The sequence below is a fragment of the Aotus nancymaae genome, unplaced genomic scaffold (assembly GCF_030222135.1).
Source record: "Aotus nancymaae isolate 86718 unplaced genomic scaffold, 86718_ANA_hifiasm-v0.15.2.pri h1tg000028l, whole genome shotgun sequence".
Classification (NCBI taxonomy): Eukaryota; Metazoa; Chordata; class Mammalia; order Primates; family Aotidae; genus Aotus; species Aotus nancymaae.
In genome coordinates, this window is record NW_026988441.1 from 24,549,060 (window position 1) to 24,575,909 (window position 26,850).

The 26,850-nt window shown below is 38.1% G+C and overlaps 2 pseudogenes; both read left to right on the forward strand.

The window, feature by feature from the left end:
- Positions 1–943: 943 nt before the first annotated feature.
- On the forward strand, positions 944–10,766 carry LOC135276680 (zinc finger protein 714-like; annotated as a pseudogene).
- A 541-nt stretch (positions 10,767–11,307) lies between these two features.
- On the forward strand, positions 11,308–20,216 carry LOC105726263 (uncharacterized protein C9orf50-like; annotated as a pseudogene).
- Positions 20,217–26,850: the final 6,634 nt, after the last annotated feature.

The window sequence follows — 26,850 nt, forward strand, 5'->3', positions numbered from 1 at the left end:
ATTTTAATACTTTTGTTATCCTCATTTTTCTGTTTTTCTGTAGTTGTTTGTGTTTCTATTTCACTCTTTGAGTATTATTCAATTTATTTTCAATTTTTAAAACTAATATAGATCTTTTGTATTATTTCTTTCTGAAAAATTTATAATATTCTTGATGGGACCATAGTACCCTAAATTCTGTACATTGTAATCTTTGAGATTTGGACATTAATAAAAGCTACCTGTCACAATGTTTATGGCATAGTCTGAAAACAGTTGTCTTGGTTAGAGATTTTTGGAGTCTGTTAAACAGGTTGTTATGATGTGTCTTGTCTGAATTTTGTGTTTGCTTTCTAATTAAAGGAGTTTATTCGTGTTTCTTCTTTATAGTCATCACTTGTTACACCTGTTCTCTGTCTGTGGCACTACAGTTTCTCTGCTGCCATAACATTTACCTTTAGTCTCAGCAGGCTCAAAGTGTCATTCCAAAGTACATGAACAGTTCTTTTAGCACTTTATGTCATTGGAGACAAAAACCAGTGTCCAGAAAAGCTCCTAGAAGATAGAAATGAAGATGTATGGGCCAGTATTTTATTTGTATTTTTAAAAAAATTCAGTTGCTTATAATTTACTTATAAAGGCTCTTTGCTATGTTGGGGAGCAGGAAATGGTGTTTTGGGTAGATGTAACAAATTTTTGTCTATATTCTATTAGGCTCTTTGCAGTGTGCTTACTTGTGGCACTGCACATACTTAATTCATTTATAAATTTTCCATAAATATATTTTTGTTTGTATGTTTTTGTTATATTTATGTATCTATGAAGTAATTATGGCCTGTGGTATTTTGCTATGCCATCTTGCTTATGTCATTTGTATAATTTTATAGCTTGAATTTGTAAAATATGGCCATTTGAGTCTAGTAAGTGAGATAATTCATTATTTTTATTTTTTTCAATTGTGTGTTCTCATTTTGCCCTAGACCTTTGGCCAGAGCAAGACATAAAAGATTCTTTCCAAAAAGTAATACTGAGAAGGTATGCAAAATATGTACATGAGAATTTACAATTAAGAAAAGGCTGTGAAAGTGTGGATGAGTGTAAGATACACCAAGTAGGTTATAATGAACTTAAGTAATATTTGACAACTACCCCGAGCAAAATATTTAAATGGGATCAATATGTGAAAGGCTTTCATACATTTTCAAGTTCAAATAGTCATAATATAAGACATACTGGAAATAATTCTTTGAAATGTAAAGAATGTGGCAAATCATTTTGAATGCTTTTACACCTAACTCAACATGAAAGAAATCATACAATAGTGAATTGTTACAAATGTGAAGAATGTGGCAAAGCCTTTAATTTCTCCTCATACCTTACTTGACATAAGAGAATTCATACTGGAGAGAAACCCTACAAATGTGAAGAATGTGGCAAAGCCTTTCATTTCTCCTCATCCCTTAGTCGACATAAGAAAATTCATATCAGAGAGAAACCCTACAAGTGTGAAGAATGTGGCAAACCCTTTAAAGTGTTCTCAACCCTTAGTCAACATAAGAGAATTCATACTGGAGAGAAATTCTACAAATGTGAAGAATGTGGCAAAGCCTTCAACCAGTCCTCAAACCTTGCTACACATAAGATAATTCACACTGGAGAGAAACCCTACAAATGTGAAGAATGTGATAAAGTTTTTAAACTATCTTCATATCTTACTGTACATAAGAGAATTCATACTGGAGAGAAACCCTACAAATGTGAAGAATGTGGCAAAGCCTTTCATTTTTCCTCATCCGTTAGTCGACATAAGAGAATTCATACCAGAGAGAAACCCTACAAGTGTGAAGAATGTGGCTAAGCCTTTAATGTGTCTTCAGCCCTTACTCAACATAAGAGAATTCAGACTGGAGAAAAACCATACAAATGTAAAGATTATTCCAAAGCCTTTACCAAATCCTCATACCTTGGTTCACATAAGATAATTCATACTGGAGAGAAACTCTACAATTGTGAAGAATGTGGTAAAGCTTTTAAACTATCTTCATACCTCACTATACATAAGAGAATTCATACTGGAAATAAACTCTACAAATGTGAAGAATGTGGCAAAGCCTTCAACCAGTCCTCAAACCTTGCTACACATAAGGTAATTCACACTGGAGAGAAACCCTACAAATGTGAAGAATGTGATAAAGCTTTTAAACTGTCTTCACACCTTTCTGTATATAAGACAATTCATACTGGAGAAAAACCTTACAAATGTCAACAATGTGGCAGAGGTTTTATCCAATCCTCAGCCCTTACTAAACATAATACATACTAAAGAGAAACCCTACAAATATGAAGAATGTGGAAAAGCTTTTAACCAATATTCAACCCTTAATAGACATAAGATAATCCATACTGGAGAAAAACCCTACAAATGTGAAGAATGTGGCAAAGCCTTTGACATACTCTCATTTCTTAACAGACATAAAATAATTCATACTAAAGAGAAACCACAAACCTTAAAGATATGACAGTGCTTTTTACCAGATCTCACACTTTTCACACTTTTCTAAACGTAAAAGAAATAATGCTGGTGAGAACTCATAGAAATGTGAAGAATGTGACAAAGCCTTTAAATGGTTGTTTTACTTAATTGTAAGCAAGATACTTTATATTGGAGAAAACTCCTACAAGTGTGAAGAATGTGGCAAAACTTTTAACTAATGCTTACACCTTAATGCACAGAAAATAATTTATATTTGAGACAAATTGTACAAATATAAAGAATGTGACAAAACCATTGATATCTGCTCACATCTTAACATCTGAGAGTTAATACAAGCATTAAAAGAGCAATTACTGTTAAAAGATCTTTCAGAAAATATAAATCTTAAAGCATATTAAATTTATTGCTGTGAATTCTTATGGCTTACAGTTCAGAATCTCTTCATGCAAATTCTGATTTTACTTTTCTGGTTCTCAGACTCATAATTTTCTTGATTCTTATTTTTGCTTTATAGGTTATAAAGTATTCATGTTAGCTGGTCAGTGATTATAGGAATTATTTTTATGAAATTTAGTAGTGCACACAAAATAATGTTCAAATGTAATTCCACTAGTGTATTAAGTTTTATTTAGTTAGAACATTTCTTTTTTGTTCTTTTAAGTGCAGAAACTTAATATAAGCCTACTATTTTTATTATTATTATTTTTTAAGATGGAGTTTAACTCTTGTTACCCAGGCTGGAGTGCAAGTGATTCTCCTGCCTCAGCCAACCAAGTAGCTAGGATTACAGGCATCTGCCACCACTCCCAGCTAATTTTTGCATTTTTAGTAGAGACAGGATTTTACCATGTTGGTGAGGCTGGTCTCGAACTCCTCACCTCAAGTGGTCCACCCACTTCAGCTTTGCAGAGCACTAGGATTAGCCAAGCCTACTTTTATTTATTTATTTTTTTAAATTTACAATTGACATAAGTAAATTTATTTATTGAGTCAATTTGTTCAGGTAAGTACTAGGGAAGCTTCAGAAGTCATGAAAATGTTTTTATCTGTATATCCAAGAAACATGACAGTGCTTGCTGTGTAACACATGCTTCATAATAAGGCAAAAATATTTCTGCAGAAATTAGTTTGTAACTTTGAGTCAGAAATAGAAAATATCAGCCAGGCTTGGTGGCTCATGCCTATAATCCCAACACTTTGAGAGGTCAAGGTAGGTAGATTACTGGAGGTCAGGAGTTCAATATCAACCTGGCCAACATTGTGAAACCCTAGCTCTACAAAAATAAGTGAGGCATGATGGCCAATTCCTGTAATCACAGCTACTTGGGAGGCTGAGCCGTGAGAATTGTTTGAACCTGGGAGGCAAAGTTGCAGTGAGCCGAGATTGCACCATTGCACCCCAGACGTGATAGAGCAAGACTCTGTCTCAAATAATAATAATAATAATAATAATAAAGATGCAACAGTTTTTTTCCATGTTAAGAGGACATCGTTTTGCAGGCTACAAAGCAGAATCTTGCTGAATTTAAAGAGAAATTCTGCTGCTTTAATTTCCGAATTAAGTTTATCCCCCCCCCACTACTTTTTATGTTTATTCTAACTTTTCTTGTTCTATTTTGGCTACAGGTTTCTCACTGTTGTCTACATGCCATGCCATTTTGCATGGTAATTTGTACATTCTGATGAGAAAGTTGGTACTTTTTAATGCACTGAAAAACTGGATTTAACTAGAGAGTTTGCTTATCAGTATAATTTTCAGATTAATTAAAATAAAAGACATACACTCTCTACAAGTGACAAGAATATATCAATTAGCATGGTTTTATTTATTAAAGAAAAACCTTTTTAGATTCTCACACAAAGTGTGAAAAATAGTGTGCCAAAAATATATATCTCAGAAATTTAATTTGTAAGAGAGTTGACTGTAAGTGAACACTTTCAAATTTAATTTTTTATAATAAACTTATAGAACAACTTGTGTTTCTGTAGAAAAATCTTCAATTTTTAAGTGTGAATGTTAAAGTTGGCAAAATAATACAATTACCTCTGTGGTTATGAAATTTGATATAATACTTTTTTTATGTTATTCCAATTTGGAGGAATTTCTCACTTCACTTTTTTTTTTCTAGTCTACTGCTTTTATTCTTAGTCACCTAACTGTAGTCAACTACTTGGTCATTTCCTCTGGAAAACTTTTGGATAATATAGCTGCATTTGGATTAAAATATTTTCCATTATTTTGCATAAAATCTAGATTATCATGTTTACAGAGTGGCCAGTAATGGGACCATAAGCAATACCTGCACCTTTTAGTGTTTTTTATACTATTACCATCAGCAACAGAAACTCTGGGTGCCCGTGCTTGAAGTAAAAGCTGTAACATATATTGGCTCTTCTCATACACTCTGCTGGGTCCAGAAAGTGCTGTTAAATCAGAGTTCCTGTGGTCATGGCTGACAAACAAGATGACAAAAACAGCAAAAAAAAAAAAAAAACCTATATACTTTTTTATACTATTTAGCCTTTTATGACAAAGACACAGTATTTGAAACATTGTTATTCATACACACACACACACACACACACACACACACACTTGCTCTATCACCCAGGCTGAAGTGCAGTTGCACTGTCTCAGCTCACTAAAACTTCCACATTTCATGGTTAAGCAATTCTCATGCCTGAACCTCTCGAGTAGCTGGGATTACAGGTGCAGAGAAAGAGAGAGAGAGTTTCTCTATCCCTCATCCTGGAGTGCAGTGCAGTCTCCACCTCCTGGGTTTAAGCAATTCTCCTGCCTCAGTCTTCTGAGTAGCTGGGACTTCAGGCATGTGCCACCATTTCTCACTAATTTTTCTATTTTTAGTAGAGATATGGTTTCACCATGTTAACCAGGCTGCTCTTGAACTCCTGACCTCAAGTGGTCTGCCCACCTTGGCCTCTCAAAGCACTGGGATTACAAGCATGAGTCAGCATGCCCAGCTAAAAAATTTTCAAGTTGATAGATAAAATGCATATTTATCCTGCAAAACAATATTTTGAAGTAGGTATACATTGTCACATGATTAAGTATAGGTAATTAATGCTTTACCTCATATAGTTAACATTTTTTGTTGTGAGCTCACATGGCATTGTCTTAACATTTAAAAATCAGATGCAAGAAGACGCAGATAAAAAAAAAGAAACAAAAATACATTATAATGAACTATAGTCACTGTGATGTATGATAAATCTTTTGAACTTATTTCCTCCTATTCAAATATAATTATATGTTCTTTGCTTTCCAAATCCCCCATTTCTTCTAAATATCAGGGCAACTGGTATTCACCACTTTATTTTCTACAGCAATAAGACTTTTTTAGAATTCTTGTGTAAGTGATAGTGTATTCATTCTGTGTCTGGCTTAAACTAATATAGTGTTCTCCAGGTTAATCCATGTTATTGGAAGTGGTCAAAAAGGAAGAGACAAGAGTCAGGGTGCAGTTGGAAAGTGTGGCAGTCCCAGGCGAAAAGAGGGAGGCAGCATAAAGCCAAAAGCCCACCACTTCTGGTATTCCGGGGGGGTCTCCCTTTTAATTCCTGGCTGGGCCCAACATTGTTTACCTTTTGGGATCAGGGTGGTATGGCCGTAGACGACAGCAGGGGGCTGACGGCTGCCGCAAGAGCCGCTGGAGCTGCAGGCAGACCCCCACAGCAAGTCCCGGGCTCTGGTGGGGGCATAGGCGGTCGGAAAAGGGAAAGAGAAGAGTCAGGAGGCTGTTGGGTAGCCTGGCTGCTGCTGCTTCTTTTTTTTTTCTTTTTTTTCCTTCTTTTTTTTTTTTTTGAGACGGAGTTTCGCTCTTGTTACCCAGACTGGAGTGCAATGGCGCGATCTCGGCTCACCGCAACCTCCGCCTCCTGGGTTCAGGCAATTCTCCTGCCTCAGCCTCCTGAGTAGCTGGGATTACAGGCACGCACCACCACGCCCAGCTAATTTTTTGTATTTTTAGTAGAGTCGGGGTTTCACCGTGTTGACCAGGATGGTCTCGATCTCTTGACCTCGTGATCCACCCGCCTCGGCCTCCCAAAGTGCTGGGATTACAGGTGTGAGCCACCGTGCCCGGCCGGATTCCACTTTTTAACCCAGAGTCCCCGGGTTTAAAAGGGTGCACTGGGTTGGCTGGGCTTAGTAACATTCTCTCCCGTACCCAACCATGGACACTTTGCATGGCTGTCCCTAAAGCCTGTAACTGCCTCCTTAAGGTTAGTTCCCCGAGCTCCTGGAGATCGCCTTTAATCTGACTATGACGGGGGGTGGCCGGCCACTAAAAATACAAAAATTAGCCAGGCCATGGTATGCGTGCCTTAATCCCAGCTACTGGGGAGGCTGAGGCAGGAGAATCTCTTGAACCCAGGAGGCGGAGGATGTAGAGAGCCGAGATTATGCCACTGCACCCCAGCACGGATGACAAAGTGAGACTCCATCTCAAAAAAAAAAAAAAAGATTGGGCATGAGGAAAAAGTGCTTTTTCATCTTAAAATTTTAGAAAGCATATACATAAACGTTTTTTGTTTTAAAGGCTTGCTTATTTAGTGATGTAGGTAAGCAAACCGCTCCCCCCCTTTTTTTTTGAGATGGGGTCTTGCTCTGTGGCTCGACTGGAATACAATGGTGCAATCTCGGCTCACTGAAACCTCCGCCTTTCGGGTTCAAGCAATTCTTTTGCCTCAGCCTCCTGAATATCTGGAATTACAGGCACGTGTCACCATGCCCAGCTAATTTTTTTTTTTTTTAATTTTAGTAGAGACAGGGTTTCACAATGTTGGCCAGGATGGTCTCAATCTCCTGTCCTCATAATCCACCTGCCTCAGCCTCCCAAAGTGCTGGGATTACAGGCATGAGCCACCACACCCCGCCTGGTAAGTAAACTTTTAATATCATGAATAGTCTGAACCCAACAATTAAGAATAAAATATCTTGATTTTTAATGCTCAAAATAGTATAATACATTAAAAGACAGACTCTACAGCAACTGTTCAAAAATTTTTTTAGGCTAGGTGTGGTGGCTAACGCCTGTAATCACAGTACTTGGAAGTCAGAGGCGGGTGGATCACTTGAGGTAAAGAGTTCAAGACCAGCCTCACCAACCTGGTGAAACCTCGACTCTAAAAAAAATTTTTTAAATAAATAAATAATTTCTAATATTTTTTGCTTGTTTAAGAAAAAAGTTATTTGAATACATATTTTTAAACTACATTTAAATTTATCAAATCAACATAATTACTTGGCAATAAGAAATGTATTAAACAAGTAGATGAGAAAACAATTTTTCTCCTTTTCTAATTTTTCAACTGACAAACACTTGGTATTTAAGTGCTTATCTATCTAGTTTTGTTGGAGTGGTAAAGAACAGTACACAGTGAGAAATCTCATCATAATATTTATATCCACGCTGTATGTTAATATATGGGAATATACCAATGATGGTATCAAAAACGTTTAACTACTATTATATCCCCAGAATGACTAGAATAAACATGGGTTACAAACCACTAATGTGGCCACCTTGCTTTCAGGCTTAACACTGAGCATGACCTAACAGAATTAACAATTAGGAGGTAATAAATTTTCTGTACCCTAACAACGTGCTCAGTGCTCACCGGGCACCTTTATTTGTATTAATTGTTTTAATTCTACAAAAATCCTAGGATTTCGGCACTACTATTCTAATTGCACAGCTGAAGAGCCATGCACAGAGAGGTCAAGAAACTGTATTCAGGTCATAGAGCCCATAAGAAGCAGAACAGAGATGCAATTAGGACCACCTGATACTGAGTTTTAATCTCAATTATAATACCCAACATTCCCTTGGCCAATGCTTCTTTTTATTTCTGATCTAACATTTTGGATCTGAATTCTCTAATTTAGTAGAAATAAAGAGGAATTTAAAGGCGACTCTTGTTTACCCTTAGATAGTATGTAAAATTTGATTTTTGGTTTAAAGCTCTTATTACTAAGTCTAACACAAATACTTTGGTAAATGGATTCTAAGAGTGATGTCCCTCTCATGACACAAAAAAGCCACTAATTTTACTTTTGAAATCTGTTAAATTTTTATATTAAAAGCTGAGCCTATAAATATATAGAAAATGTGTGGTCTTCATGTACATTATCATCCCTTAAGTAGTCTACTGTGGGAAATAGAAAAGTTCCTCTTTAAAGTTTCCTTTCTTGTTAAGGAATAAATTATAAGTGTGCTAATAACTTTGTTAAGCTGTATTCTGTGTAGCTGTTAGACATAACATGCTTGCAGGCACGTCGTACATTCTGTCCTTGTACTTAAACCAAGGTAATTGTGCTGGACATACTTGTAGGCATGTCCCGTCTCTCAATTTTTACCTGTTTAGAAAAGTTTTAGTTGTTAGTCAACTGGGTTTTAGTTTAAATTGTGAGATCTGGCTCCAGCCAACAGAGATCAGACACAGCAATAAGTATGATCCCAAATGTGTATAAGACAAATTTGTCTGTTTTTTCTTTGTTCATTGTACTCTCGTGGCAAGATAGCCAGTGAGAGTACCCTTTCCGCAGTCCAGGAACTAAAAATTGTGTTGCTGAAAGATTCTTTGTCTCAGTGTTAATTTTTCTTTGTGGCACCAAACATCTATTTCCAGCATCTATTTCTAACATCTACAATTTCTGAAATTTTCAGAAACACTAACCTAAGAATCTCTTTTTCATGGAATAATTTAAGGATATAAATTAAGGATAATAAATTAAGTCTTTTAAGTTACTAAAATGAAATAGATTGGAATTTCTAATCAGTCACTTACAATGTAATTTTTAATGTTCTTTAATAAAAACATAAAGTTTCTTTTAAACTCATGTTAATAACATTTCTATTGCTTCATCGTTTCTATTAGAAAAAAATTCCAATTTCTGTGATTACAAACCTATGAATTTTATTTAAATCTAAACAGAGTGCTAATTTTGTGTGCACAGTGGGAGTGACTGGCCTGGTGTCCAGGGGAGACTCTGGGGCCTCCCTGCCTTTCCCCCTTCCTCAGTGTTTGAAAAAACAAAAAACAACAAAACAAAACAAAACAAGAAAAAAACAGAGTGCTAATTTGTTTTGTTTTGTTTTGTTTTTTTGATGGAGTCTCACTCTGTCACCAGGCTGGAGTGCAGTGGAGCAATCTTGGCTCACTGCAGTCTCCACCTCCCAGGTTCAAGCAATTCTCCTTTCTCAGCCTCCTAAGTAGCTGGGACTACAGGCACGCACCACCATGCTGGCTAATGTTTTGTATTTTATCTTGCATATATTCTCAGTGTTACTTCTTGGAAAGAGTCTTTTGTGCTCCGCTCTGGCCAAAGTTCTTGTGAAAAATGAGAAAATGTGACTGAAAGAAATGAAAATAACAGATTATTCCATTTGCTAGACTCAGATGAATATACTTTACAAATCTAACCTATACAATTAGACAAACCAGATAAGCAAGATGGCACAGCAAAATAAGACAGGCCCTAATTTCTTTTTTTTTTAAGAAGAAAAAAAAGGAAGAAAGAAAGAAAGAAAAAAAAGAATGAAGAAGAGGAAGAAAAAGGAAGAGAAAGACGGAGAGAGAATGAGAGTATTGCTTTATTGCCCAGGCTAGAATATAGTCTAAAAAATGGGAACTGAAAACCTCTTTTATGCCAATAATTGTGCTTAACAATGGAGACAGGAAGGAATAAGGGAAGAAAATAACAAACAAGCAGCCAACCAATATTTCATTTAAACCTATGAAATGCTATGCGATTACTGATGAGTGATTTACTTCCAATTATGTAGTCACTTTTGGAATAGGTGTGATACGGTACTGATAAGAATGTGTGTTTTGTATATTTGAAGTGGAGAGTTCTATAAATGTTTATTAAGTTTACTTGTTCCGGGTCTGAGTTCCTTAATTTCTTCATAGACATATTAATGTAACAAAAACATACTTGACCACAATACACTTGTGAAAAATTTATAAATGAGTTAAGTGTGTGCAGTGGCCCAAGTAAGCACAATGCAACAAGCCGTGTAGAAGGAAAGAGAAGTCTGTTACAGTTTCCCAACGCAGCTCTTTCTGCTCCCCCGAATAACATGGTGTCTTTAGAAGTAAATTGCTGACTGAGAATGACAACTCAGACCTGAAATCCCAGCACTTTTGGAGGCCAGAGTAAGCGGATTGCTTGAAAACAAGAGTTCAAGACCAGCCTGGCCAAAATGGAAAAACTTCATCTCTACTAAAAATTCAAAAATTAGCCAGGCATGGTGGCACATGTCTGTAGTCCCAGCTACTCAGGAGGCTGAGGCAACCACTTGAACATGGGATGTAGAGACTCCAGTGAAATGAGATCACGCTACTGCACTCCAGCCTGAGTGACAGAGTGAGACTCTGTCTCAAAAAACAAACAAACAAAAACCAGTAAATTGCCAACTCCTTATTTCTTTTTTAAAGACAAATAAAATAGTGGCACATACATATTTATTTCTGGTTTCTAGGGGCCTTTCCAGACACTGGTTTTTGTCTCTCATGACATAAATTGCTGAAAGAAATGGTGGCATACTTTAAAATGACAGTTTGAGTCTGCTGGGACCAAAGTTAAATACTACAGCAGCAGAGACTGTATTACCACAAACAAAATATAGATGTAGCAAGTGATTACTATTGAGAAGAAAAATGAATAACGTTCTAAACACAAACACACACACACACACACACACACACACACTTTTAGACAAGATGCATTCTAAGAACACATTTGAGAGACTCCCAGGATCTGCAGTCAAGACAATTGATTTCAAACTATTCCAGGACAAGGCTACGTTATGAAGATGGTAAAAGGTAGTTTTTTTGATGGACAAAGTTTAATCAATGACTACAATGTACATAAAATATTAGGGCAACATGGACCAATCCAAAAAACATGTAGTTTTTAGAAAGCAACCATAAAAAATGAAGATTAATAAATTAATTTTAAAAATTTCAAATAAATTGAATAATACTGAATGAGAGAAATAGGAACAGACCACTATAACAAATTTTTAAAATGAGGATACCTTGCCAGGCATGGTGGCTCACTCCTGTAATCCCAGCACTTTGGGAGGCCAAGGCGGGTGGACCACCTGAGTTCAGGAGTTTGAGACCAGCCTCATCAACATGGAGAAACCCCATCTCTATTAAAAATACAAAATTAGGCAGGCATGATGGCACAAGTCTGTATCTCAGCTACTCGGGAGGCTGAGGCAGGAGACTTGCTTGAACCTGGGAGGTGGAGGTTGCGGAGAGCCAAGATTGTACCATTGCACTCCAGCCTGGACAACAAGAGCAAAACTCTGTCTAAAAAAAAAAAGAGAATACCTCTTCCCCTAATGTCCTGAGGTAATTTATGAAAATGGCTTACTATTCACCTAAACCAGAGAACCCCACAACATCATGCTAAACAAGAGGAAAATATCAAAATTGTAAATATATCTGTTTCTGATGAGGGTCTCAGGAAGCTTACAATCGTAGTGGAGGGCAAAGAGGAACTAGACATATCAAATGGTAATAGGGAAAGTGTGAGGTAAAAGAGCCAGGTTCTTTTAACATAGCTTTTCAAAACTATACAGATATCTGTGTGTCCCCAATAACAATGGAAAAGCAGTCAGATTGTGCAGTCCATTACATGCCATGAATACGACTTTGGCTCTCATTGTAAACTTGAAGAGAGATCACCAAAAAGAAAATAGAATCCCAGGCCAGGTGCAGTGGCTCACGCCTGTAATCCCAGTACTTTGGAAGATCAAGGCAGGTGGATCATCTGAGGTTAAACATTTGAGACCAGCCTGCCCAACATGGTGAAACCCCATCTCTATTAAAAATACAAAAAATTATCTGGGCATGGTGGCCGGCACCTGTAATCCCAGCTACTAGGGAGGCTGAGGCAAGAGAATCGCTTGAACCCGGGAGGCGGAGGTTGCAGTGAGCTGAGATTATGCCACTGCACTCCAGCCTGGGCAACAAGAGCAAAATTCTGTCTCAAAAAAAAAAAAAAAAAGAAAGAGACTATCTCTTCCCCTAATGTCCTGAGGTAATTTATGAAAATGGCTTACTCCACAACATCATGCTAAACAAGAGGAAAATATCAAAATTGTAAATATATATTTACAATTATATGCACCTAACACTGGAGCTCCCAAATATATAAAACAATTACTAGTAGACCTAATAAATGAGATAGACAGTAACTCAGTAATAGTGGGGATTTCAATACACCACTGATAGCACTAGACAGGTCATCAAGACAGAAAGTCAACAAAGAAACAATGGATTTAAACTATACCTTGGAGCAAAGGGACTTAACAGATATATACAGAACATTCCATCCAACAACTGCAGAACACACATTCTATTCACCAGCACATAAAACTTTCTCCAAATAGACCATATGATAGACCACAAAATAAGCCTTGATAAATTTAAGAAAATTGAAATTACATCAAGCACTCTCTCAAACGACAGTAGAATAAAAGTGGAATTCAACTCCAAAAAGAACCTTCAAAACAATGCAAATACATGTCAATTTAAAAACCTACTCCTGAATAATCACTGGGTCACATACAAAATCAAGATGGAAATTAAAAAATTCTTCAAACTAAACAATGATAGTGACACAACCTATCAAAACCTCTAGGATACAGCAAAGGCGGTGCTAAGAGGAAGTTCAGGGCCCTAAACACCTACATCGAAAAGACTGAAAGAGCACACACTGACACCCAAAGGTCACACCTCAATGAACCAGAGAAACGAGAACAAATCAAACCCAGAAGAAAGAAAAAAATACCAAAATCAGAGCAGAGTGAAGTGAAATTGAAACAAACAAAACCCAAAAGAAAAATAAAACAAAAAACAGGCTCTTTAAAAAGATAAATACAATTGGTAGACCATTAACAAGATTAACCAAGGAAAAAAGAGAGAAAAGCCAAATAACCCCAATACGAAATGAAACGGGAGATATTACAACTGACACCACAGAAATACGAAAGATCATTCAAGGCTACCATGAACACCTTTAAGTGCACTAACTAGAAAACCTTAAAAAAAAAAAAAAAGGGTAAATTTCTGGGAAAATGCAACCAGCCCAGCTAAATCAGGAAGAATTAGATACCCTAAACTTTAGACCAATAACAAGCAGCGAGATCAAAATGGTGATTTAAAAATTACCAATAAAAAAAAGTCTAGGACCAGACAGATTTATAGCAGAATTCTACCAGACATTCAAAGATGAATTTGTACCAATTCTACTGACACTATTCCACAAGCTACAAAAAGAGGGAGCCTTTCGTAATTCATTATATGAAGCCAGCATCACCCTAATACCAAAACTGGAAAAGGGTGTTAATCGAAAAAGAGAACCACAGACTTATGTCCCTAATAAAAATAGATCCTAAAATCCTTAACAAAATACTAGCTAACTGAATCTAATAACATATCAAAAAGAGACCCCACCATGATCAAATGGGTTTGATATCAGTGATGCAGGGATGGTTTAACATACGCAAGTCGATAAATGTGATACACCAAATAAAAAGAAATAAAAACAAACATCACATGATCATCTCAATAGATGCAGAAAAAGCATTCCACAAAATCCAGCACTCCTTTATGATTAAAACTCTTAGCAAAATCAGCACACAAGGAACATACATGAACATAATAAAAGCTATCTATTACAATTCCAGAGCCAACCTAATACTGAATGATGGTAAGTTGAAAGCATTTTCTCTGAGAACTGGAACAAGACAAGAATGCCCGTCTCACCACTCCTCTTCAACATAGTACTGGAAGTCCTAGCCAGAGCAAGTAGAAAAGAGAAAGAAAGAAACGGCATCAAAATTGGTAAAGAGGAAGTAAAATTGTCACTGTTTGCTGATGATATGATTGTTTACTTCGAAAATCCTAGACTTTTCAAGAAAGCTCCTAAAAGTGATAAAATAATTTAGCAAAGTTTTCAGATACAAAAATAATGTATACAGACCAGTAGCTCTTCTATACACCAATAGCGACCAAGAAGAGGGTAAAATCAAGAACTCAACCCCTTTTAAATAGCTGTGGAAAAAACAAACTTACAAATATACCTAACCAAAGAGGTAAAAGACCTCTACAAGGAAAACTACAAAACTGCTGAAATAAATCATAGATGACACAAACAAATGGAAACATGTCCCAAACACGACACAAACAAATAGAAACATGCTCCTGGATGGGTAGAATCAATACTGTGAAAATGACCATATTGCCAAAAGCAATCTACAAATTCAATGCAATTCACATCAAAATGCCATCACCATTCTTCACAAAATTAGAAAAAAAAGATTCTAAAATTCCTATGGAACAAAAGAGCCTGCAAAAAAAAAAAAAAAAAAAAAAGGCAAAACAAGCAAATCGGAAGTCATCACCCTACCTGATTTCAAACTATACAATAAAGCTATAGTCATGAAAACAGCATGGTACTGGTATAAAAATAAAACTGAATCCTCATCTTTTATCTTATACAAAAATCAACTAAAGATGGATTAAGGACTTAAATCTAAGACCTAAAACTGTAAAAATTCTGGAAGATAACATCAGAAAAATCCTTCTAGACATTGGCTTAGAAAAGGATTTTGTAATCAAGAACCCAAAAGCAAATGCAGTGAAAACAAAGATAAATTAGGGAGGGTTTTCTCTCTATCTTTTGGAATAGTGTCAAAACTGGGACTTAATTAAACTAAAGAGTTTTTGCATAACAGAAGGAAAAGCAGAGTGAACAGACAACCCACAGAGTAGAAGAAAATCTTCACAATATATACACCTGACAAAGGACTAATATCCAGAATCTGTAATGCACTCAAACAAATCAGCAAGCAAAAAACAAACCATCCCATTACAATGGAGCTAAGAACATGAATAGACAGTTTTCAACAGAAGATATACAAATGGCCAACAAACATATGAAAAATGCTCCACATCACTAGTGATCAGAGAAATGCAAATCAAAACCACAATATAATACCACCTTACTCCTGCAGGAATGGTCACAATCAAAAAATCAAAAAACATTAGATGTTGGCGTGGATGTGGTAATCAGGAAACACTTCTACACTGCTGGTGGGAATGTTAACTAGTGCAACCACTGTGGAAAACGGTGTGGAGATTCCCAAAGAACGAAAAGTTGTACTACTATTTGACCCAGCAATCTCACTAGTGGGTATCTACCCAGAGAAAAAGAAATCATTATATGAAAAAGATACCTGCACACACATTTATAGCAACGCAATGGAACCAACTCAAATGCCCTTTAACCAATGATCAAATAAAGAAACTGCGAGATATATATGATGGAATACTTTCAGTCATAAAATGTAATAAATTAATGGCATTCACAGCAACCTGGATGAGACTGGAGACTATCATTCTAAGTGAAGTAACTCAGAAATGGAAAACCAAACAGCATATCTTCGCACTGATATGTGGGAGCTAAGCTATGGGGATGCAGAGGCATAAGAACAAGAGTGGACTTTGGGGACTTCCAGGGAAGAGTGGGACGGAAACAAGAAATGAAAGACTACAAACAGGGCGCAGTGTATACAGCTCGGGTGATGGATGCACAAAAATTCACAAATAACCACTAAAGAACTTACCTTGTAACCAAACATGACTTGTGCCCCAATAACTTATAAAAATAAATAAATAAATAAAGTAGTACACAGATTACTCAAGGATTAAAAAAACAGAACATTTCAAATTAATGTAACAAAAAAATTCTTAATCCATAATAGTTGATCGGAAGTTATTTTACTTTAAAAACAAAAAAATGAAGACATTTCAAAAGGAAAGGTAAGTGTGTTCATCACCACTAGCACAGTTAAGAAAAATGCTGTGTGGTGGCCAGGCACAGTGGCTCATGGCTCTAATCCTATACTTTTAGGAGGCCAAGGCAGTCAGATAATTTGAGACCAGGAGTTCAAGATTAGCCCCAAAACATAATGAGACTTTGCATATACAACCAGAGAAATGCTAAAATGAATCTTTTATGTAGAAAAGTAAAATGATGCTGGATAGCATCAAAAAACCATATATAAGTATACAGCTTTCTATTAAATGTAAATATACAGACACATATTAAATTTCTTACTGTAACAATAATAGTGCACAAAATCCTTAAAATTCTTCTATAGAATATAAAAACAAAGTAAAAATATTTATACATCTGAATACAGAATATACAAAAATTTGCAATATTAACAAATTGGAAAATATAGAAATATAGTTTTTGTATTCAATTGAAGTTATGAGATTAAAACATTGATTTGATCTTAAAATGTTTTACATAATGTCCATTTTTCAAGAGAACTACAAAAATTTCATAGAAACTGTGCAAAACAGAAAAAGAATAAGCAAACCATGCCACTATGAAATTAAACAAAAAATAGTTACACAAGAAATGAGAAAAAACATGTATAATAAAACTGGTGTGTAACTTTATTTCTTTAAGAAATCATTTTAAATGTAAAATTATTGAACTACTTAATAAATAAAAAGAAATAGGCCGGGCGCGGTGGCTCACGCCTGTAATCCCAGCTCTTTGGGAGGCTGAGGCGGGTGGATCACGAGGTCAAGAGATTGAGACCATCCTGGTCAACATGGTGAAACCCCGTCTCTACTAAAAATACAAAAAATTAGCTGGGCATGGTGGCGCGTGCCTGTAATCCCAGCTACTCAGGAGGCTGAGGCAGGAGAATTGCCTGAACCCAGGAGGCGGAGGTTGCGGTGAGCCGAGATCGCGCCATTGCACTCCAGTATGGGTAACAAGAGCGAAACTCCGTCTCAAAAAAAAAAAAAAAAAAAAAAAGAAATATAATTCCATGACTTTGGGAGGCCAAGGTGGGCTGATTACTTGATTCCAGGAGTTCCAGCCTGGGCAACATGGCAAAACTCTGTCTCCACCAAAACAAAACAAAACAAAACAAAACAAAACAAAACAACAACAAAACCTAGCCGGGTTTAACGGCATGTGCCTGTAACCCAGCTACTTGAGAGGCGAAATGAGAGGATTACTGAGTTTGAGAGGCTGAGGCTGCAGCTCGCTGCCATAATCACACTACTGCAAACCAGCCTGGTTGACAGAGTAAGACCCTATTTCACGAATTAATAAACTAATTTAAAGGAAAAGAAATAAGATACCTGAGTGGCTTAAGAAAAAAACCTGAAATATGTTCTCTACAAAAGACCAATTTTAGCACTGAGTCAAATAGGCTGTAAGTAACAGAATAAAAAAAAAAATCTATATTTCATGCAAATAGTGGTCACAATTGGGTGAGGTAGCCATAATTATATTGGACACAATATGCTTTAAGTCTAGTACTAGCATAAGACAGAGATTGATACTATAGTAAAATGGGTCATTCACTAGGAATCTATAACTACTATATTTATATGTACAGGTATGTATAGCAATAGGGCTCCAAAATATATAAATATGGACAAAGGTGAAACAAGAAACACATAGAAACATAATGTTTGCAGACACTGAGAGCTCATTTTCAATAATAAATAATAGAATAATATAATAGAATAATAGAATAAATAATAAATAATAGAAGATTCATATAAATGATTAATAAAACAGAAAATGTAGATAACATTATAGACTATTATTTTGCATACAGAGAAATATCTGAGAGTAGATCATTTATAAAGAAAAAAGGTTTATTCGGCTCACATTGTGGCAGACTGTACAAGAAGTGTGTGCCGGCATCTGTTTCTGATGAGGGTCTCAGGAAGCTTACAATCGTAGTGGAGGGCAAAGAGGAACTAGACATATCAAATGGTAATAGGGAAAGTGTGAGGTAAAAGAGCCAGGTTCTTTTAACATAGCTTTTCAAAACTATACAGATATCTGTGTGTCCCCAGTAACAATGGAAAAGCAGTCAGATTGTGCAGTCCATTACATGCCATGAATACGACTTTGGCTCTCATTGTAAACTTGAAGAGAGATCACCAAAAAGAAAATAGAATCCCAGGCCAGGTGCAGTGGCTCACGCCTGTAATCCCAGTACTTTGGAAGATCAAGGCGGGTGGATCATCTGAGGTTAAACGTTTGAGACCAGCCTGCCCAACATGGTGAAACCCCATCTTTATTAAAAATACAAAAAATTATCTGGGCATGGTGGCGGGCACCTGTAATCCCAGCTACTAGGGAGGCTGAGGCAAGAGAATCACTTGAACCCGGGAAGTGGAGGTTGCAGTGAGCTGAGATTACGCCACTGCACTCCAGCCTGGGCAACAAGAGCAAAGCTCCTCTCAAAAAAAGAAAAGAAAAGAAAAGAAAAAGAAAATAGAATCCTTTGAGAATTTTAAAGCAGAAGACAGATGCCCCTATGGGAAAGCAAAATTTGAAAAATCTTAGTCTTCCCGGAAACTACTCCCTTTGGAGCAAAGCTTCTCAGATCACATTTTGAGAACTGGCTTTCTCCTTGACCTCTGGACCTCTCAGGGATTCACTCTCACATACCTGGGGTTTAGTTACGATCTCATGTCTTCATATTCCAAGGCTGTTTTCCTTGCTTCAAGACAAGTTATCAAGTCTGGCTTAGAGACAGCAACACCTGTTTTATTAAAAATAAATAACACAAATATTGAAGGATCCCGCGGGGCGGCGCCGCGCGGTGGCCGGAAGGGGACGCCGAGCCCGGGGTGGGTGTCGGGAGCCCCCCGCCGCGCCTGCCCGCCCTGCCCACAGCGACCCGGCGGGCGGCGGGGAAGCGGAGGCTGCTGCCGCCCCTGCTCTCGGACGGCGCGTCCCGGGCATCGGCGCCCAGGCAGCCCGGCCAGGCGAGCGCGAGCGCCCCCGGAGGGGCGTGGCCAGGGAGGACCCCAGCTTCCTGGGCGCCTTCCTAGGAGAGCTCCTCCCCAGCAGGTTCCGTGAGTTCCCGCACCAGCTCCGGGAGAAGTGCGCCGACCAGGAGCCCGAGCCACTGACATCCTCAGCACCGCAACATCAAAGGGGTGTGTTAGAGCACTGCCGGGGGGCTCCGCAGCGTCCCAAGCGCTCATTCCTCCCAGACCTGTGATGTGGCCTGTTTGTCTTTAAGGGGCCAGTCACCGCACCTCCAGGACAGTCTTACCAAGATTTTGCTCCAACAGACACCTGCTCTGGGGGCCCTGAAGGCTGATCGCCCCCAATTCAGCACGGTCGGAAAGGCCAGCCACAGGCCCTCCGGGAAAGGCTCAGGGCCCCACAGGCCTCGCTGCCCTTTCCGGGTGCGATTTGCTGACGAGACCCTGCAGGACACCCTGCTCCGCTACTGGGAGCGCCGATGCTCAGTCACACAGAGCGTCACTGTGAACCGGAAGGCCACCCGGCCAGTGGCGTCGGAGCAGGAGTTTGGGAACATTGGAAAATGGCTGGAGAGTTTGCCCAAAGCCCTGTACCCTGAGGCCAAGGAGGAGACCCTGGCCAGCTCCTCATGCTGGCACTGCGCTGGCCTGCCCTCCCAGAAGACACAGGGCGACCTTTCTGAGGACACCTCCATGAACAGCAGCTTGCCCCTCTCTTCATGGAAGAAAGATGCTGCTCAGAGGCCTCGAAGGGGCCTCCAAGCCTTCTTGGACCCCCACGGCCTCCTGGAGCAGCCTGGTGCTGCAGTCGGTCCTGAAGCAAGGCCGCCCCAAAGAGTACCATCTCCTCTGGCCCTCCCCAACACTGCATTGAGCTCAGAGGTGAACACCCGCTAGCCCAAGCCCAGGGCACACAGGGCCAGGCCATGAGGATCGCCCTTCCTTACCCCACGAATAAACGCGCATCCCAGGTGGCTGGGACCTGCCAGTAGGTCTCACACCACAAAAAACACCACCACCACCACCACCACACAAACAGATATTGCTTATATTTCCAAAATAATGAGCTCACTAAAGAGAATGTAATAGAATATTCTAGTAAATTAATACCCCGATACTAATTTATAACAGAAATTTCTAAATATTTAGAAAATATTTTAAATTTGTACAGGTTCTTAATTTTACTATCTGGTAACCAAATCAAAAATTGGTGGTGGCAATGAGATTTTAAGATGTGGGCAAGTATATTTTATGCCACTAGATTTCTGGAATTTCCACTAATACAGAGTGAAAAATACAGATCTGCTTAGAAATGTGGAAAGTTCAGGTAAAAATAAAACATCTTTAAACAATTTCTTTCTACACTTACAAATTCCTGTTTTCAGAAAACAGGGCTCTGAACCCCTCTTACGCTAAGCATAAATCATGAAACGCATTCTACAGAAAAAAAAAGAAATGAAACCTATAGAATATAATAGGAATTGTTTAATTAAAATTATCCTCACCCAGAAAGACCAGGTGTCTGTAGTTCTCTAACATAACATCCCTATATAAGTTCTTCTGAGTCATGTCCAGAAATTGCCACTTCTCCAGAGAGAATTCTATGGTCACATCCCTGTCAGTGCTTCCTACAAAACACAACCAAAGATACACGTGTATTTCCCAGGTGGCCATAGGCAGAATTTTTAATTTGACTCAAGGTAAAAAGAGAGAGTAAAAAGAACAGGTTCTAACTTATAGGGATGACTGAACATATCCAATAAAATAATTTTCAACACAGAAATATTCTCTAATATATTCTCAAACTCTGGGAAAGAAGAATGGCATAAGCTCTATAACAACAATGTATATAAGATACTTTTCTGGAAAATAAAGTATAAAATTAAGGTCATAAGAACAAACATGTACGTTTTTGAGTGCTGTATTTACATCATACAGAATAAGTCTTGTATATTTTTCAGATCAAAAAGACATGTTGAGTTAGAAGACACTTCTCAAACTTTAATGTGTACAGTTAGCTGGAGATCTTGTTATGCATATTTATTTTAGAAGATCTGGGATAAAGTCTTGAGTTTCTGAATTTCTGACAAGCTCACCAGTAATGCCTGTTTTTAGCCCAAAAAGAATCTTTTGTCAAACATATATAGATATATGTATAGAAAATCTAAAACAAGAAAGGCAGGTAGCAGATTAAGTGTGATTGCTGGTGCACATCAGCTGCATAAAGATATTTAATAATAAAGAGAAAAATAATTAACTCTTCAGTGAAATAATCTGTCAGAGAGCTCTGTAACCAAGTGAGTCATTAACATCAACTGCACGAGGACAAATGTTTATGATGTGCTGACGCACACAGGACATTTTGGCCCCCAAAAGTAAATTATAGTCTGAATTTAACAGTAAGAAAACATTAGTTTTATGAAAAGGTCAAGACAAAGATAACTCCCATTTTCTGTATTTTTTTAATAGCCATTTTAAGTAGCCTTTCTTTAGCACCCTAGAGAGCAAATATCTCCTAATCATTTTTTTCAGAACATTCAGGATAATAAATGCCATCCTGGCTTTATTTTTTTTTTAAAGCCTTTATTTTTTGGCTGCACGTGGTGGCTCACACCTGTAATCCCAGCACTTTGGGAGGCTGGGTCAGTGGATCACCTGAGGTCAGGAGTTTGAGACCAGCGTGATGAACATGGTGAAATCCCGTCTCTACTAAAAATGCAAAAATTAGCCATGCATGTTAGTGCATGCCTGTAATTCCAGCTACTCAGGAGGCTGAGGCAGGAGAATTGCCTGAACCTGGGAGGCAGAGGTTGCAGTGAGCCGAGATCATGCCATTGCACTCCAGGCTGGGCAACAAGAGGAAAACTCCATCTCAAAAAAAAAAAAGAGTGTTTTTTGTTCTTTTTTTGAGACAAGTCTTACTCTGTTGCTCAGGTGGGAGTGCAGTTGCATGATCTTGGCTCACTGCAACTTCCACCTTCTGGGTTCAAGCAATTCTGCCTCATCCTCCTGAGAAGCTGGGACTACAGGTGCCCACCACAATGTTCAGCTATATTTTGTGTTTTTAGTAAAGATGGAGTTTCAACGTGCTGACCAGGCCGGTCTCAAACTTCCAATCTCAGGTGATTCACCCGCCTCGGCCTCCCAAAGTGCTGGGATTACAGGCATGAGCCACTGCGACCGGCCTTAAAAAAGCATTTTCTTGATGCTGTTCTGCGTAGAGCTAATGGAGAACACAGATGGAACGTCAACATTACACGTTCTCCTTTTTCACTAAGGACCCCAGCTTTTCCTCAATAGGAATCTTGAGTATCCACACCTTCCCACATTGAACAACCACAAGGGAAACATTTTTAATATTGCAGATCATAAATTCATCATGAGAATCCTGCATGGCATATAAAAATCCATGATGTAGGCCGGGTGCGGTGGCTCAAGCCTGTAATCCCAGCACTTTGGGAGGCCGAGGCGGGTGGATCACGAGGTCAAGAGATCGACACCATCCTGGTCAACATGGTGAAACCCCGTCTCTACTAAAAATACAAAAAATTAGCTGGGCATAGTGGCGTGTGCCTGTAATCCCAGCTACTCAGGAGGCTGAGGCAGGAGAATTGCCTGAACCCAGGAGGCGGAGGTTGCGGTGAGCCGAGATTGTGCCATTGCACTCCAGCCTGGGTAACAAGAGCGAAACTCCATCTCAAAAAAAAAAAAAAAAAAAATTCGTGTAGAGAAGGCTTTGGTATACAGGAAAAAAATGTTCTTCAGAGACTCTTGACTATCATAAGAATTTTAAACAGTAGTTAAAACAAACTCATTTAGGGATGAAAGGATCAAGTAAAGAAGTTAAGATTTGCAAGGACTAAACATATGGCATTCCAAGAGGCAGAATAAACACAGCTCTTCATCTGAGACATGTTTAGCTGAAACAAAAGCCATTTTTTTCTCTTTCTTTTCTTTCTCTGGGATTCCTTCTCGGATAAGATTCTCTGGACAAGTTACACCTGCATCTTGAGAATATGCTTTTAAAGGTGTCAGCACCACCTTCTTACCTGCTACCACCACACCCACAGGCAGAAGGACCAAGACCTGCAGAGAAAATCCATCCATTTCTGTTATTTATAAGAGAAGAGATTGTGGAACAATGAGCTGCCCTATGGAGGTAAAAATATGTTTCTCCTTTTCTGTCCTCAGGTGCCCTCTCCTGCCACAGATATGAGCAATTTTTGCTACATAAATAGAATTATGGGCCATATTGTCCTGTCCCTAACAAACCCAAACAGAAAAGGCCCTGTGACCACCCCTTAGTGAAAAGGTGAACTTTAACTCCCATGAATATATTTTAAACGTTTTATACTTGATTCTTGCCCCACCTTGGAGTCACAGGAAGCCATTAATTAAAACAACATGGATGTTTCCAAGACAATAAATAGAACCTGTGTGAAGGGCACAAGTAGAGGTTTCTGCAAATTGATACCCACTTAGCTAAGTGTTGCCTCTGAAACTTTAATAAGCTTATAAATCACTTGGTAATTATGGCCCCACTCTACATAATGTGATTCTGCAGGTTTGGAAAGGATCCATAAGTGAGTGTTTTAAATAAGTCCCCTGTCAATGCTGCCGTTGCTCACCCTGGGCTCATCATTAGCATTAGTTAGAGAAGCAGGCACAGCGCAGGGTCCCTGACACTCAGCACTCCTGTCACATCACACATACTTCCGGTACAAATAAAGACAACAAATCTCCATCATAAAGTATTACATTTTTTCCTGGCTCTTTAAAGTTTACAGACTAAATAGAAGTAAGCAATGTCTGAAGAGGTTTGCATTTGGAAAACAGCGTGCACAATCGCACCACGCGATCCTTACTCAGTAGGTACTGTGCGCTCAAGACTATGTTACAGAGCACTGTGCTGGGAATAACACGTTATATTATTTAATGCTCATAACACACTGAAGAGTTGGTACCAAGTGTTTAATAATTCCTGGCATTTAGATACAAGGCCCAGAACTTTTATTTCTTCTTCCTGTTTCTCTGTCATTGATTTTTAAAAAATGTATAGAATAAAAGTGAAATATAGACAGATGAGAGGAATACAGAAGAGTTTAATGTAATTTTTTAAAATTCTAATTTTGTTTATTTTTACTTGTTTGTGAGTTGTGGAGAAACTACTGGATTGGCAACAATAGAAAACAAGTTGCTAAGTAAAATGTCTCTGCAAGCAGTGGTTTTAATAAAAAATTAAAACCCTAAACACCATTTACCTGTTTTTTAGTTTAAGAAAATTGTGAGCACCAGCTCTAGAAATGTAGCAGGATTCACCAACCAAAACTCTGATCTCTTTTAATCAGTTCTGTGAGGCAAGCCTCCAGGGTAGGACCTGACCTAAATAAGGCCTCCAGAAATGGTGGATCTAAACAGAACTGAGCCAGGAAATGGACCCTATGTAGAATTCTATTCTCTATGCTACTGGGTGTGCTTCCAGTTCTGTTTTTCCTAAGCTTATTTAAGAGAAACTTAAATCCCAGAGTTTGTGTAATTTTAATACCTTTTAGCCATTGCCCTGTCATTTTTATGACATGTACTAATAAGCAATTTAAACACATCTTTTAGGGTAATTTTATGAAACATATACATATGTAAACTACCAAGGTAAAATAAATAGAAATAACAATTCTTTTGTCCATAAACATCTTATCAGGTGATGACATCAGAAGTCACAAGAATATAAGGAAAGTAATCCGAATAAAGCCCACACATCTGTTTATTGTACCAACCATATGATGGTGTTTAATTAAATCATTAATCCAGTTGCTAGTCTAGATTCTAAGTTTCTGGGTGGTAGATACCATGACTGCTTCATCCATTTTTTTAATGGCCATATAAAATTGAAGCTATTAGTTTATCTGTTTGAGTCTCAGGACCTCCTCCTTGTTTTTCGCCCAAGTATCAAGAAACTGGAGAAACGCTCATCTACATATCAACCAAAGACATCTCTTGCATGAGGGGAGTAACAAATACAGGTTGACTCATTTCTCTTACATTGAGACAGAAGCAGCATCAACCACTCTTGTCAGCCTGGCACAGTTGCGCTCTGGACATCCTCAAATGTCTCAAATATGCCTGGGTGATTTTGAGAGGGTTTCCAGTGACTCTGGGCTAATGATCGAATCGTAAGCCAGGCAGAAGAGACTCAGGCTAATTCTAAATAGAAAATGAAAGTTCTCTGGTGGAGCTCAAGGGCCTGGATCACCTGTCCTGATTAACCAGCTCTTGGGTAAGAGAAAGAACAAGAATACTCTACACCAGTATCACATTTTACAGGTAGGTATAGTTGTGGTCACAGCTCTGGATATTTTGTGGCCTTGATCTCTCACTCCTAAGATGCTTTTCTATACTTACAGATTCTGTCATCAGATTTTATTTACACCTGGAGTCTCTCACATACCTGTAACAGGTCACTGGAGAAGATCCGAAAAGCTCAAAGAGCCACACTCTGAAAGGAAAGATTTAAGATGTCTATGTTGACATCTCTCAAAACAGAAAATGTCTTCTGATGGTTTTCTGTACATTCTCAATTCAAAGTCTGGCCCTGTCCTGTAACTCCTAGGCAGAGACCAGACCTTATGTGCAGATTCCAGGTGGAATCAACCTGGTTCTGCATCCTTGGGTGTTACAGCAAGCAGAGTACAATCAAAGGAGAGATCCCCTCATAGAGGCTGCTCTGGCACAGTCTAAACAACATGTATACCTAAAAGGAAACAGCTGAGGAAACATAGATATAAGTTGACAGTTTATTTGGGCCAAGCTTGAGGATTGTAACTTGGGAGCAAATATTCAAGTTGCCTGAAACATAAACTTGATTGGCAGTGTGATTACGAATTCATTTGGAAAGGATGGACAGAGAGTGGGTTGATACAAAGTTGTTTGTCAGAAATGTTTATTTATTTACAGAAATAACATTGATTATTAATTGGATATACATCATTAAGGTTTAAGGTATGAGTTATAGTGTTCAATGTGGCATTTTTAATATATAACTACTCATGGCAATAGTGAACAGCTTCAAAAGACGAATACATAGTTCAAAAAACAGAAAGAGAAACAGAATTCTGGTGTTATTTTAATGTCTCTGTAAGTTTGACAACTAAAAGTACTTGCATCTTTCAGAAAGAAAATTTTTCTTTTTTCTTAAATCTGAAGACCTGGATTCAGGATTTGAAGTTGCAGATTTAGGTCCTGAATGGGTGGAGTAGCAGAGGGTGTTCCCTGCACATTCGTGGGCATGTTAGCAAGAGGAAGAAAAAGAAAGTAGAGATTCCCACGTGCACGTGTTTAATCAACGCACACATGTTACTGTGATTGGGTTTCTGGGCCCCATGGTCTGTAAGTCAGTTTCAGGTCTGAAGATGTAAGAGTCATTGAAATAGGTAAAATGGTTAACAAGAGGTTTATTTTGCTTTTAATATAATTTTTACATATTTCAAAAAAGTAAAGAAAAATGTCTACAT